This window comes from Puma concolor, chromosome C1, assembly GCF_028749965.1.
Source record: "Puma concolor isolate L17-30 chromosome C1, mPumCon1.1.hap2, whole genome shotgun sequence".
In the NCBI taxonomy this organism is placed as follows: Eukaryota; Metazoa; Chordata; class Mammalia; order Carnivora; family Felidae; genus Puma; species Puma concolor.
This window is the reverse complement of record NC_141674.1, coordinates 212,011,736-212,026,616: the sequence shown is the minus strand read 5'-3', so window position 1 is coordinate 212,026,616 and position 14,881 is coordinate 212,011,736. Positions and strand designations below refer to the sequence as shown.

The 14,881-nt window shown below is 42.7% G+C and overlaps 1 protein-coding gene across 7 annotated transcripts in view; it reads right to left on the bottom strand.

Moving 5' to 3' along the window:
- LOC147578718 (uncharacterized) overlaps window positions 1-11,027 on the bottom strand; it is a 33,689-nt gene extending 22,662 nt beyond the window's left edge. For 5 of the 7 annotated variants that reach the window (XM_086719828.1, XM_086719826.1, XM_086719829.1 and 2 more), the window contains exon 1: window positions 8,779-9,591. The gene's annotated coding sequence lies outside the window, so the exon portion shown is untranslated. Of the gene's footprint in view, window positions 1-8,778 lie in introns of all 7 variants that reach the window. The other 2 variants (XR_015255601.1, XR_015255600.1) reach the window with 2 other exon arrangements.
- Window positions 11,028-14,881: the final 3,854 nt, after the last annotated feature.

The window sequence follows — 14,881 nt, the reverse complement described above, 5'->3', positions numbered from 1 at the left end:
CCTTTCTGATCATTAGTAGCATTGAGCTTCTTATCACATGTCAAGCTGTGTCTTCTGTGACTCCTCAGTTAATATCCTTTACGCATTTTCTGTTGTTTCCCTTTTTAAAACTGATTTTCTCCTTAGCCTGTGACTGGTTTTGACTTTTGTTTTCAGCATCATTTTGTAAAGACGTTTTCTTCTTTTTCATGTATTTTGTCCTTAATCTATTCCTTTTATATTTTAAGAAATACTTTACCAATTTGAAGTCATAAAGAGAATTTTCCACATCTTCCGAAAATGTCAAGTTTTGCTTTTCACTTTTTGATCTTAAAATCATCTGGAACTTCTTTCTTTCTTTAATGTTGATTTATTTTTGGGAGAGAGAGCATGAGAGTGTGCGGTGGGGGGGCAGAGAGAGGGGGCGACCCAGAATCGAAGCAGGCTCCAGGCTCTGAGCTGTCAGCACCAAGACCAACGTGGGGCATAAACTCACAGACCTCGAGATCATAACCTGAGCCGACGAAGCTGGAGGCTTACCCAGTTGAGCCACCCAGGTGCCCCAGATCTGGAATTTATTTTAATGTATAGTATGAAGGACGCTCATATTATTTGTATCCACATGGATAGCCTAGTATTTCAGTACCAATATTGAATGGCTAGGATCTTCTCCTGATTTGTAATGTTTCTGCCATATACCAAATTCCAAAATTTGTGTGATTTCATCTCGGGGCTCTCAGTTCCTGTCCACTAGTCTCTCTGTCTCAGTAACAGAATATCATACTGTTTTAATGATCATAGCTTTAGAATTAGTCCCAATATCTAATAGGTGAACTTCTCTCCTCATTCTTCTTAAAAACAAACAAACAAACAAACAAAAACTATATTTGACATTCTTTGCCTTTTGTTTTGTCAAACAGATTTTAGGAGAAGCTGTTACATTTTTTTTTAAAAAGTGAACAATGAGGGGCACTTGGGTGGTTCAGTCAGTTAAGCATCTGACTCTTGATCTTGGCTCAGGTCAGGATCTCAAGGTTCCTGGGTTCAAGCCCTGCATCGGGCTCTGTGCTTATTGTGCACAGCCTATTTGGAATTCTGTCTCTCCTTCTCTCTGCCCCCCTCTCCTGCGTGTGCTGTCTCTCAAAATAAATAAACTAAAAAAATTTTTTGAATAAAAACAGTGAATAAAGAAACAGTGAAAAGAGACCATGTTTTAAAAAATCTCTTAGGAGGGGCGCCTGGGTGGCTCGGTCTGTTAAAAAATCTCTTAGGGTTTTTAGCAGAATCGCAATGAATTTGTTACTTATTTTGGGAAGGGGTAACATCTCTATTCATCAAATGTTCTGCAGAGAAACAGGACCAATAGGATAGCTGGGTGTAGATACAGGCACATAGATTTACTATAGGAATTGGATCACGTCACATGGGGCTGAGAAGTGCCACCATCTGCCACCCTCAAGCTGGCGAATCAGAAGAGCCACTCATGTCATTTGGTCTGAGTCTGAAATCCGAGGGCAGGGGACGATGGATGTCCCAGCTCAAGCAAAGAGCAAATTTGCCCTTCTGTCGCAGACTCTGGGTCTGGGGTTCTCTCTTGTCCAGCAAGAGAGCGAACACAGGGTAGAAATGCGAGAGAGGCTAATGTCCGAGAGGAGACAAGAGCCCCGAGTAAGTGTCCTTGCTTTGTTTTTATTAGGATCAGAAGGCTTACAAGCGCGATGGACGTGTGCAAATAGACAATGAAACTGTGAACATTACCTCACGGGTGTGAGGGAAAGGGGGTGTTGAAGATATGTGGTGTTAGGGGTTTGGGTCAATACACAACAAAGTCCTGGTGCCGGGCAGATGGTTGTTAACAGCAGACGTGAGGCGCCACCTCTGTTTACCTAAACTTGCCTAGGGGACACTAGGGGACAAGACAGACAGAACATGCTACCCCTGGGTCAACCAGGCACCTTTCTTTTGCTAATTAGCTCCGCTCTGGGCAACTTCGCCCCCGCAGGGGTCTATAGCCCTGTTTACCAGTTCACCTAATTTCGTCCTTCCTTCCTGTGAAAGCAGATTTCTGCTATTGTACTAAATTGGGGGGCACTTCTGCCCTGAATCTCTAATCTTGTTGACCTCATCTTGGATGTTTTCACCCTGAGATTTCCTATTCCTATACCTTTGTCCTATACTGGGGGCCTTTGCCCTGTTTACCTAATCTTGCTTGCCTAATCTTGGATGCGTACATCCTGTGGCTTTCTCTTACTTTCTGCCTTGTTAACCCATCGGTGCAAGCTCAGGGAATTCCTAAGCTCATTCCCCACACGCTTCTTCTGCCTTTGCGTCCCAGCCAAATCCTCAGTGGATTGCATGATGCCCACACCCACTGATGAAGCTGTCTTCTTCGCTCAGTCCACTGCTCTCAATGCTAATCTCAATGCTAAACACACTCAGAAAAAGATGTCTTATCAGATATCTGGGCATCCCTTAGCCCAAGCAAGGAGATACAGGAAACTGACCATCACAACATTGTTTAGATATTGAGAATTCCCATCCATAAACCTAGGACGTTTCTCCATTTATTTCCTCTTTTATGTCCTTCAACACAATTTAATAATTTTCTTTCTAAATATCTTGCACGTCTTTGGGGTTAAGCACTGTTATAATTTTATTGCTATTTTGCATGGGTCTTTTTGAAATATTTATTTGTTTGTTTGTTTTGAGAGAAAGAGAAAGCACGTGAGCAGGGAAGGGGCGGAGAGAGAGAGAAAATCCCAAGCAGGCTCCACACTGTCAGCGCAGAGCCCGACACAGGGGTCAATCTCATGACTGAGATCATGACCTGAGCCCAAGTCAAGAGTTGGACACTTAACCGATGGAGCCACCCGGGAGCCCTTGAATGGATTTTTCAAATTACATTTTCTATTTGATATGTAAGAAATTCTTCCATTGCTGAAAATTGATTTGCTTTCTTTTCAAACTTTTTTCCCCTCCAGGACTTCTAATTACCTCTGCTATGTTAGTGCCAATTTCCCAAATGGAGACACATAGGACAGCACACCCTAGATTATTTGAATATAAAGCCCATTTGAATAGAGACTTTATATACCAAATTCATGGACTTTTAAAGAGCGATTAGACAAGATAATGTACATAAAATACAAATAGTTAGGGTAAGACAAAAGATAAGAAAAAATGCCAGTCGGGTATCTCTCCCTGAGAGGCTAAGATCTGCCAAAGAAGAGAGAAAGATGAATCTCCATGGTTTAGATCATCTGATACTAACCAAAGGAATTTTACTTGAGGGGGGTCTGGGTGGCTGAGTAGATAAAGCATCCTACTCTTGATGTTAGCTCTGGTAATGGTCTCACAGTCATGGGATCAAGCCCCTCATTAGGCTCTGTGCCAAGACTATGTAAGAAATTCTTACAATGGAGCCTTCGTGGGATCCATTCTCTCTCTCTCTCACTCTCTCTCTCTGCCCCTCCCTCGCTTGTCTCTCTTTCAAAAAAAAAAAAGCAAAAAACAAACAAAAAAGAATTGCACTCACAGGCAGATGTATTGGGGGGGGGGAGCAGTGTTTTATTATCTATTTCAGTTCTGATTCCTTTGAATTTTTTTTTTTCAACGTTTTTATTTATTTTTGGGACAGAGAGAGACAGAGCATGAACGGGGGAGGGGCAGAGAGAGAGGGAGACACAGAATCGGAAACAGGCTCCAGGCTCCGAGCCATCAGCCCAGAGCCTGACGCGGGGCTCGAACTCCCGGACCGCGAGATCGTGACCTGGCTGAAGTCGGACGCTTAACCGACTGCGCCACCCAGGCGCCCCAGTTCTGATTCCTTTGAAAGCAAAGGTAATTTATCTGAAATTGAAGGAGAATTAAGTCCTGTCTGCTCATGAGGAAGTAACAGGAAATAAACATCCCTCTGGTCAAAACAAGGAGGGAGAGTGAGCAGTGTCTTGTGCGAAACCCCCAGATACAGTATTTAAGGGACCCCAGGGAAGAGGCAAACATCAGACCTCCCTCACCCCGAGTCTCCCTCTTCTCCTCACCTCTCCCAAGTCCTCTCTACTGACACCATGGGGTGCGGTGGCTGTGGAAGTTGTGGTGACTGCCGTGGCTGCGGCTGCGGGAAGGGCGGCTGGAAGAAGCAGTGCCCTGCAGGGCATCCGGCCCCCCTCTGGTAGAATGCGCCCAGACGGCGCTTGCCTGTGGGTCACACTTTCCTCCAAGTCTCCCCATTTCTCTTCCCACAACCTGGAAGTCAGTCGTGGGCACTCGGAGCTGGAAGTTGAGACTCTCCTCTCTGTCACATCACAAATCGATCACTTCAATGGACCCTGCCAGTGATGTGAACAAGAACTAGGAAAACAAGAGTCAGCCCAGCTGCTGGAGTCAATTCACATGTGGAACAGACTGAAAGTGGAATCATGGCTACTCACTTATTTTTGTTTTTCTGAAATACTTTCCCACAGCTTCAGTGCCTTGCTTGTATCATGCCCTCACATTACGTGCCAATTCCACTATGTTCTCATGCCCGGCAGTTCTGTCCTGCTGAAAATCAAGTGCACAGATAGGATAATGGACCATACATCGATGGTTAACATTTCTTTTTTTTACTTTCATTTGTTGTCTTGCTATGAAAGGATCTTTTGTGCTCCATAAATTCTTGCAAGCTAAATAAAGAAACGCTTGTTGGGAAGAATGTCCCCGATTGTCAGAGTCGTGTCCCTTACGGTCATAGTTGCACTGAGATGCGTTGCGGGCCAATCGCAGGGCCCCTCAAGCTCCGGGGGAGCTGAACAAGCAGGGCCATGGAGAATGGACGCTAACCTCAAGATTTGCCTTAAGAGCTACCTTCAAAAGAAAGAAGTTGACACATTTTGTTCTATCATGTTTTCTGCCAATGACCACGTACAGACCCTCAAAAGAATTGGATTTTTATGTCAGTCTCCATTCCAAGCAACCAGCCTGGTCCCTGGCTGTTGGAGAACCCCTTTCATGGTTGAAATTTCGATTTTCATCTTTAATCCTTGCCATGAACTGTGCAGATACTGTTTTCTGAATCTTTTGTTTGAACGCCCTACTGCCTCCTTCACGGCACCCAAGACTGTGACTGACTCCTTTCTAGTCTTTGAGACTTGGCTTTCAATCCCATGGTCCATGCTTCAGGACTGAATATGACCCAGCAAGCAAGGGGCCTGGACTGGAGTCGGAAAGCCCTGGAGAAGAGGCACTTCCCAGCATGCACCGGTCAGCCAATGACCAGTGAGAGGACCAGAGGGCCTCTCCTCTGCCTGCAGAAGTTGGGGGGGTGGGTAAGACCTTGGAGGTAGACCGCAGCTGTGCTCCGGGTTGTGCAGGAAGGCCTTTACCTCTTCCTGCTGAGGTCACTTGGAACGCTGTCTGGATCAGGTAGCTCAGAACTGGATATTCACCTTGCCAGAAAAAGCCTTCCATTTTGCTTTGAGGTTCTGAAATCAAACCTCACCCCCTCTCAGAGTGATCTTCTCTGGTCAGTGGATCGGAAGCAGCTCTTAGGTTGTTTGTCAACACCCAACTGTTGCATGTCACTTGGCTCTTCTTTATTTTTTTTCTCTCTCTCCAAGATAGTTGAACTCTGGCTGCATTATCTACACTCTCAGGGCCGTGTTCCCGCTATTCATGGCAGTGCCTGGCGCGTCCTCAGGAAAGACCCACTGTGTTAATAAAAGGAAGCTCTGTGGGGCTTTCTCTGAGCCTCTCTCCTCTTCCTGGGTCAGAGTCAGTTACTCCCTCACCTGTGCGCGCACCTGCCTTCTACGTGATCTTACTGGTACCTTCGTGCGGTCATGCACGTGCCTGTTTACAAGCCCTTGAAGTTCTTGAGGGCAGGAACCCTTGTGCTTGGTGCTGCCTTCCCAGGCTCCTTCACTGTGTAAGGCATCAATTAATATTTGATGACTGAATGACTTCACCCTCTTTCCAGGGTTTGACACCAGGTGGTCGCGTCACCAACGATCCACTTAAAGCCATTTACAAGGCCAGTGGTGATGGATATTGAACGTGTCTTGTGTCAGGTGTGGGGGTCAGGCACGGGAGACCTGACATTTGCCTTCTCATTAAAGTGCACAATGGGGCTGTGTCATTAAGCTTCTGGCCAAAGACACGCTTCCCAGCAAACTCACCAAAAAAGGGCAAAGCCAGAAAGCCTAAAGCACGATGCTCTCGTCTAGGAATATTTTGAATTGAAACACTTTTCTAAAAGGCACGTCATCTAAAAGAGCAGAGTAAGGAAAAGCCCCATAATAATGCAACAGATTTCATTCAAATTAAAATCCATGGTTTTCAAAAGGGATGCTCAAGTGGCCTCTGGGGTTTGCCAAGCTTCTGGGAGGTACCCAGAGTGGGGGATGGCAACTCACAGAAAAAAGTCATCTTAAAAGCAGACATGCCTTTTTTTCATCTGTGCTATTATGAGATCATGCTAATACTCTTTTGAAAACACATTAAAACGATCCCGCAATTCATCTAGAGTTTTATTGTTATTGTGGCTTTTATTGCTTGTTACAAAAATGTGTAATTAGTTAACAAGCAAAACTGGGCTACCAAAACACAAAAAAAACAACAAAACAAACCCAAGCCAAATAGGCAATAAAAAGGAAACCTTTGGAATGAGGTACCTAAACTAGTCCTAGTGGAGATTGCGTAACACCCTCTATCCACATGTCGCGGCTAGTTTTCAACAGGCTGGAAACTCAGCCTCCAGAAAGACTTTCTCCCGGCTGCCTCTCACCCATCCGCATCTGCAGGCCACGCTGCACCCAGCCACACAACCCCCGGGGCCCAGGGCCCTTGTTCAGTTCATTCATCAGCCTCTCGATCCTGGGGTACAAAGTTTGGCTGGCAGGACCAAGAACAAAGCAACACACCTAATTCCCTGGGACCCAGTGTCTTCAAACTGGCTTTTAACTCTTTTTCAAGGAGGATGTTAGTGACTATTCTTTTCCCTTTGAGTTATTCTGACACCGAACAGAATAAAGAACTAGAAACTAAGAGCCATTGAAGGGGACATGAAACAGGTGTCTGGGGAACATCGCTAACCCACCAGGAGCCAGCAGGTAAGACCAAATTCTCATCAAACACTCCTCCGTGCCGGCCATAGGCTATGGGGCTGAGTATTTTTACCCAGGAATGAGCAGCTCTGAAATTGCTCACCAGACTGTAGGGATACAGTGTGGGAGGCTGTCATTCGCACTGGAGGCTCTACAAAACCTTTTGAACTGGAGGTCAGAAAGGACCCTGGGGGCTGTAAGGCTGGTGAACTAGAATGGGGTCAGGACAGCGTGAGAGGGGGAAGATGTACACTGGGGAGCCCGAACAGAGAACTGAAGACAACAAACAGTAAGAGAAAACCTTAAGGGCAAGTGACCAGTATCACTCTTTTCCTTAACGTGGGAATTGGTGCCTTGGGATGAGTGAGCATTGAGTGGGAAGGGGGGACCGTGTGATCTGGTTTTGTCCGTATCACTGGGCAGTTGTCTGCCTCTCGATGAGTCACCGAACCTCTCTAAGCAGCCCTTCTTTCCCTTGTAAACATTGGCTCACACTCTCCCAAGGGTCCCGGCAGCTGTTCAATTCGTCGGTGAGTTCAGCGACGGTGCAGAATGGATCATTTTATCTCGAAAGTACTTCCCCGATATATACTTATTTAAGGAATGACTCACCTGTCTGAAGAGTGGAAAACGCGTTATTTTTATTTGTTCTGAATTGAAGACTCATTCCTATTAATTGGATGTATACAATTAATGTGTGAATATATTGTTTATTTTCATGATAAGAGGTTAAGCAGGTAATGCTAAAATTGCAATTTAAATCAATATTAGCATATAGACCCAAATTTTATTCTTAAAAATTAGGCTGGACCTACAAGAAATTTGGACTCTAAACAAGTAAAAACTTGAAACTAGAACCACGATGCTAATAATGAAGACATAATAATAGTTAACACCTATGGAGCACACACAGACATCCAAGTAACTTAATTCTGATGACAATCCTAAAAGATGGATATCACGATCCACGTTTTACAAATGGAGAAACATCCGGGGAAATTAAGTAAGCTGCCAAAGAGGCAGGGCCTGCTGAGGTGTGGAGCTGGAACGATAATCCAGGTTTGAGGGATTCTACAGCCCATGCTTTTAGTTCCCTCGCTGTAAACACCAGCAGAGAGACGGGAATGGTGAATGGCTGGACACCCAAGGTCAAATGGTGGCTGATGATGCCTAGATGTGTTTGCATATTTTAGCAGTAACTATTAGCATTGTTCATTCTTTCTGGACGAGGAAAACCAATTTATCAGGATTTATTTGAAGGACAACTCAACTGTTCCTTGACCTGAGCAATGTCAGTGCTCTATCACTTTAAAAGTAGCAGAGAGGGGCATCTGGGTGGCTCAGTTGGTTGAGTATCTGACTTCGGCTCAGGTCATGATCTCACGGTTTGTGGGTTCGAGCCCCGCGTCGGGCTCTGTGCTGACAGCTCAGAGCCTGGAGCCTGCTTCAGATTCTGTGTCTCCCTCTCTCTCTGCCCCTCCGCCGCTCGTGCTCTGTCTCTCTCTGTCTCTCTCTCTGTCTCTCTCTCAAAAATAAACAAACATTAAACAAAATAAAAAAAAAAACAAATAAAAGCAGAGAAAAGTACCTATCAGTTTCCTTCTACACTCGGGGCCAGGACCCATGTTCCGTTTATACCTATGCTAGTCACCCCTTCCTTTCTCATTGCCACTTGTCTCTTCTCTTCCTCCTCCCACAACATCTCAACCCTTATTACCTGACATGGTGATAGACGCTTTCACTGCAGAAATATCCCATCTAGTCTCTTCATCCAGGCAACCATGGCATCTTATGTGAAATCTTAGAATGATTGTTAACAAAGTGCCGGCACATAATCCATTAGGACCAGACTGCTCATACAACATCACTTGAGCTAGTGGATATTATTTGGTAAGTGGCTGATAGCTAAAGCCAGAAAGGAAAGCAGTGGAATCACCAGCAGGGAAAGCAACCACATCATCACAAAGAGATGAGTCATAGGGACCCAATTTTATCACCCCTGGGAAATGAGTCCAAGGAATTCAATTTAGGACAATGTATGTATTTAGCTCACTTGTTTAATCGCTCAAAGAAAAAAATGAGTGCCTAGTAGGTGCTGGCTTGGCGCTACGGATTCAGATGAAGTCTTCTAGTCCATTAGGGAAGCTAAGTATTTGAATAACTTATCCATACGTAGGATTGTTGTGGGTTTTTTTTTTTTTCAATTTTTAATTGAGATATAATTCACATACCATAAAATATACCTTTTAAAGTGTATAATTCAGGGGTACCTGGGTGGCTCAGTCAGTTAAGGGTCCAATTTTGGCTCAGGTCGTGATCTCACAGTTCATGAGTTCAAGTCCCATGTTGGGCTCTGTGCTGACACCTCGCAGCCTGAAGCCTGCTTCATATTCTGTGTTTCCTTTCTCTTTGCATCTCCCCTGCTCATGCTCTCTTTCTCAAAGATAAACTTTTTTAAAAAATTAAAAAACAATAAAGTATGTAATTCAATGGGTTTTAGTATATTCACAAAATTCACTATTTAATGTCAGAATATTTTTTAATCACTCCAAAAAGAAAACTACATCCATTAGTGATCATTTCCTGTTCCCATTCTTCCCTCCTTCCAGCCCTGGTAACTCTATGCTCTCTGTTCTTTATGGATTTGCCTAGTCTGAACACTTCATCTAAAGGAATCATAAACAGGGTTTGTGTCTGCCTTTTTTCACTTAGCATAATATTTCCACAGTTCATCCGTGTGACGGCATGAATCAGTACCTCCTTACTACAACTGAAAAATATTCCATTGTCTGGTTATACCATTTTATTTCTCCATTTATCAGTTGATGGGCATGTGGGTGGTATCTACTTTTTAGCTATTCTGAATAACGCTGCTATGAACATTCGTATACAAGTTTTTGTGTAGACATGTTTTTGTTTCTCTTAGGCATACATACACCTAGCTGTGGAATTGCTGGGTGGTATTGAAACCATGCCGAACTTCACGGAGTTGCCGCTAACGCATTGTCCAAAGCCACTGCATCACTTTGACTTCCCTCCAGCAGTAAATGAGGGTTCCGGTTTCTCCACATCCTCGCCAACACTCACTATTGTTCATCGTTTTTATTATAGCCAATCCAGTAGTTGTGAAACGGTGTCTCATTGTGGTTTGTATATCCCTAATGACTGATGACGTTGAACTTTTTTTCCATGTGCTTATTGGCCATTTGTATATCTTCAGTGGAGAAATGTTTGCTCAGATCTTTGGCTCATGTTTTAGTTGGGTTGTCTTTCTTATTGTTGAGTTTTAAGAGTCGCTCCAAATGGTTTAAAGTACAAAAAGAAATGTTTTACACACTATGTTCTACGAAGTTTGAAATACATGTTTAGAGCTCATATAGAAGCATATTTTTGTCTTTCAAGTTCAGTAATTTTTTATGCATTGATATTTAGGAAATTAAATTCTAGCCGCAGTTATCATAAAAAGATAAGGTGTGTTAAAAGCTCGAACAACTCTTAGATAAGATAGTAACAAAAAAAGTGCAAATACATTTACACTTTATTACAGGAAAATAAATAATTTCTCAACTGCCATGAAATCCAGGCACCAGTTAAGTGCTTCATTTGTGAACTGGCCACATGACTTTTTCAACTGATAAACAATTAGAAAAAATACTGTTAATAGCAGCCTGAACTCAGACAGGCTATCTACATATATTGAACCACATGTCACTAAATATTGGGAAAACAAGATTTTAAATACTTAACATGTATTCCATAACGTAGATACACAATAATTTACTAAACATTTCCCTAGTGTGTTTCCAGTTTGTGTTAGTTATACATATTTTAATAAATATCCTTATACATAAATCTGTGTGTATATATGGTGTTACCTTTGGAAAGATTTCCAGGAGTAGGCTTACTGGGATCGATCAAGATTCAACTGATTGATGAAGATTCAACTGAATTATTGCCCAACTGCCTTTCAAGAGATTTTTACCAAGTTTATACTCTTACCATCAGGATGTGAATGTTCATTTTGCTTGATCCTTGTTGATGGGGGATTTTTAAGTAGTCTTTAGTATTATTATAAGCAGAAGATGATATCTCATTGCCCAAACTGTATTTAAACTGCTAGAAAAGCTATTTTCCCAAGTCTTATTTGCTGGTTCTAGTTCCTTTTGGGGGGGCGAGGGGATTTGTCTATTCACATCCTTAGCATGTTTCTTAACCGTTTAGTAAAGGAATGTTCTCCCTACTTGGAATATACGCATCCCCAATATCCATTGCAGAGATTAATTTATGGAAAATGCAGCTGAGCAAAGATGCCGAAATTTGGTTGGTGATTAGGGAACACTAACAGCCTAAAGGTTCAACTAGGGCGGTGGGCAACCTGTAGCCTGCCGGTCTGGCTTTGAAAGTCACGTTTCACCAGGACACAGCCCAGCTCATCCATTCATCTAAGACCGCTCTTGCTTTCCTGGGGCAACACCCACTAGTTGGGACAGAGACCACATGGCCTGCAATGTCTAAATATGTATGTACTCTCTGGCCATTTTAAGTAAAGTGTGCGGACCCCCAACCTAGAGCACTAGTAAAGAAATTTATGGTCTGACTAGAGAGACAGATACTACCACCATTAAAATGACTTTATAGGGGGGCGCCTGGGTGGCTCAGTCGATTGGGTGTCCAACTTCGGCTCATGGTCTGTGAGTTTGAGCCCCGCATCGGGCTCTGTGCTGACAGTTGGAGCCTGGAGCCTGCTGTGTCTCCCTCTCTCTCTTTACTAATTCCCTTGTCAAGAGGTGAGATACCTTCTGCCCTGATTCCTCATTGCTAGAAACATATTGAACACGGAACATGTTTCAGAGGAAATTTCATTCCCAGGCGCTTTTACATCATTTCTTTTGAGGAGTTTTTCTTAAATCTACCGTTTGAAGATTCTCTAGAGCAATTTTAGCCCAAGAAATGTGTATGGACTTAAAAAGCTAGATACAAAAATTATTTACCTAACGTAGGTAGGGCCTCAGTCAGTGCACTTTGTTTGATGTCTTCAATATGTGTACGAATCACCTGAGATTTGTTAAAAGGCAGATGCTGACTGACCACCAAGGGATAAGATTCTGCAGGCCTAGCCAGCTCCCAGGCGGCATCTGGCCTGGGTCCCCAGACCACACTCTGAGGAGCAAATGACCGTGATCAGCTTTTTAAAAAAAATTTTTTTATTGTTTATTTTTTAGAGAGAGAGAGCGAGAGAGGTGAGCAGGGGAGGGACAGAGAGAGGGAGACACAGAATCCGAAGGAGACTCCAGGCTCTGAGCTGTCAGCACAGAGCCCAAAGCAGGGCTCGAACTCACAGACCGCGAGATCATGACCTGAGCCGAAGTCGGTCACCCAACGGACTGAGCCACCCAGGCGCCCCCGTAGCCATCTTTAATGAAGAGGTGCAATATGCATGCTTGAGAGAAGTCCAAATTACTACTACTCTGCAAAGGAAAGTATTTCTACACTCCTCTCTCCCCACATACCCCGTCCTTTAAAAATGCTGATATCCTGGGGGGGGGGGGGGGGGGACTGGCCAAGCTGCTTTCCCATCATTATAGAGTATCCACAACAGAAACCCCTCTTCCTCTGGCTTCCTTCAGCTTCTGCTCATCCTTCCCCCTCTGTCTTAAATTCTGTTGTCAAGGCTGCTACTCCTTTGTTAAGTCTACACTGGGAAGGGTTGAGATCTTTCCTAGTCTCCAGAGCCCCTTGTCCTTGTCCTTGCACAGATTATTATCCCATCGGCCTCCCTCCTCCCTCCCGGGTCTGGATGATGGGTTCCTTCTGTGCATTGTAAAGTGGTTCTGAGCACGCTTCGAGTCAGAGCTGGGTTCAAAGCTCAGTTCTGCCACTCCCTTTACTTGAGCAAGTAAACCGCCGTCTCTAAGCCAGTTTTGTCCGGTAAAACAGAAGTCAGCCCTACATACAAGGTTGTGAGGACTATAGAAAATAATGTTTAAAAATCATTTAGCAAAGTGGCACCAAAATAACGCTAAACGGAAGCTACTATGACTTTGTCATAAAGCATCACTTCTTTTAGTTCTCAAACATCACTTAAAAAGTCAAAATTGTTGGGGCACCTGAGGGGCTCAGTCAGTTAAGCGTCAGACTCTTGGTTTCCTGAGTTCAAGCCCTGCAACATCGTGGAGCCTGCTTGGGATTCTCTCTCTCTCTCTCTCTCTCTCTGCCCTCCCCCACTCACACTCTCTCTTAAAATAAACCTCAAAACAATTTAAGTCAAAATTGTTACATATTTTGAAGGTATTATGTCTAAATAAAAGTTCAAAATATTGAGTTTCTGAATGGCCCTAAATTTGCAAGTTTCTCTATTGTAAAATCCCCATAGTTTAGGATGTTGGATTTCCCTGGAAGATGTGGTTATTTCTTCACTTCTCTCTCTGAGAGAGCTACCCAAATATGTTTAGTAACTAACTGAAAATAAGCCTTGAAAGGAACTGTATTGTCCTAAAATCATAACTAATGTATTCTATAAGTACACAACATTCTTCTGTGATAATTTCCTGGAAATGTAGTCTGAATTGGTATTTAGAATCATAAAAATTTTAATGTTTAAAATTCTTCTAGGATTACACAGAATTTTATTTTGTGCCCCAACAATTCTGACTTTTTAAGTGAGGTTTGAGAATTAAAAGTGATGCTTTATGACAAAGTCATAGTAGCTTCTTTCAAAATCTTAAAAACCTTAAAAGTTACTGCAGAAGACCATATGGCAGAGGTAACATTTAAAGACCTAATGATCGAGAAACTTGCAGAACTAGTGAAAACAGCAATCCAGACTTGAGGCTCATCAAATTCCAGGCACAAAATAAACACCTACATCCAGCCACATCACAGTGAAACTAATGCACCCGCAAAAGAGCCATGTCTGCATGTACCAAATACAGGGAAAGGAGAAAAGATGCACTTGTGAGCCTGAATAATGATGAGCAGTTCCATCAGAGGATCTAAAGAAGTAATTCTCTTCTCTGATTAAAAAAAAAAAAAAAAAAAAAAAAAAATAGGGAACTAGAAGGAACCTTGGCAGTTATCTAGATTCGAAATCCCATTATGGACAAGGTTATTCATCCTAAACTAAATGACATCATTAGCATTAGAAAGGTTCTCCTCTGTGTCTCTGTAATCCCCAAATATATAATGTGATGAAATAAAAATATAAATTTAGGTGACCTAATTCATATTTTTAGATTAACTTTTAAAACAATCCATACATGAGAAAATGCAACTAGGAAATCACAAGGAAAATCAACTTCACCAGTAATCAAAGAAAGGAAAATGAGGCGTTATTTCATATTCCCTAAATTGGCAATCATTAAAACTGGAATTCCCTGTGACAACTGGATATTGAAGTAAAAATGGACCACATGCCTTTTTGGTATTTGTAAAAATTAAATCAATCCCTTTAAATAGCAATTTAGTTGAGAGGATAAAATGTTAATCCTTCTAAGCCATGCGTGTGATTTTAGAAGAACTTATTCCAAAAAATAGCACAAACGAAACATCACACACAGCAAGATATTTAATTAACATTGTGAAAAATGATATATGGCCAAGATATACATTGTTCACTAATTCCATTTCTAAGAAACCATGATGATGTCAAACCCTAAGTGTGTAAAAATGTAGGTAAAATTTCTGATGTTGAAAAATTAGAAACTATCTCAATGTTCACCATAGGGATGAGCACCGCACACAATGAAATATCGTTGGCAGAGAACGTAGATCTATACTTGAAGTTGAAAGAAAGCCATGATATATTGAGGCAGATTATAAAA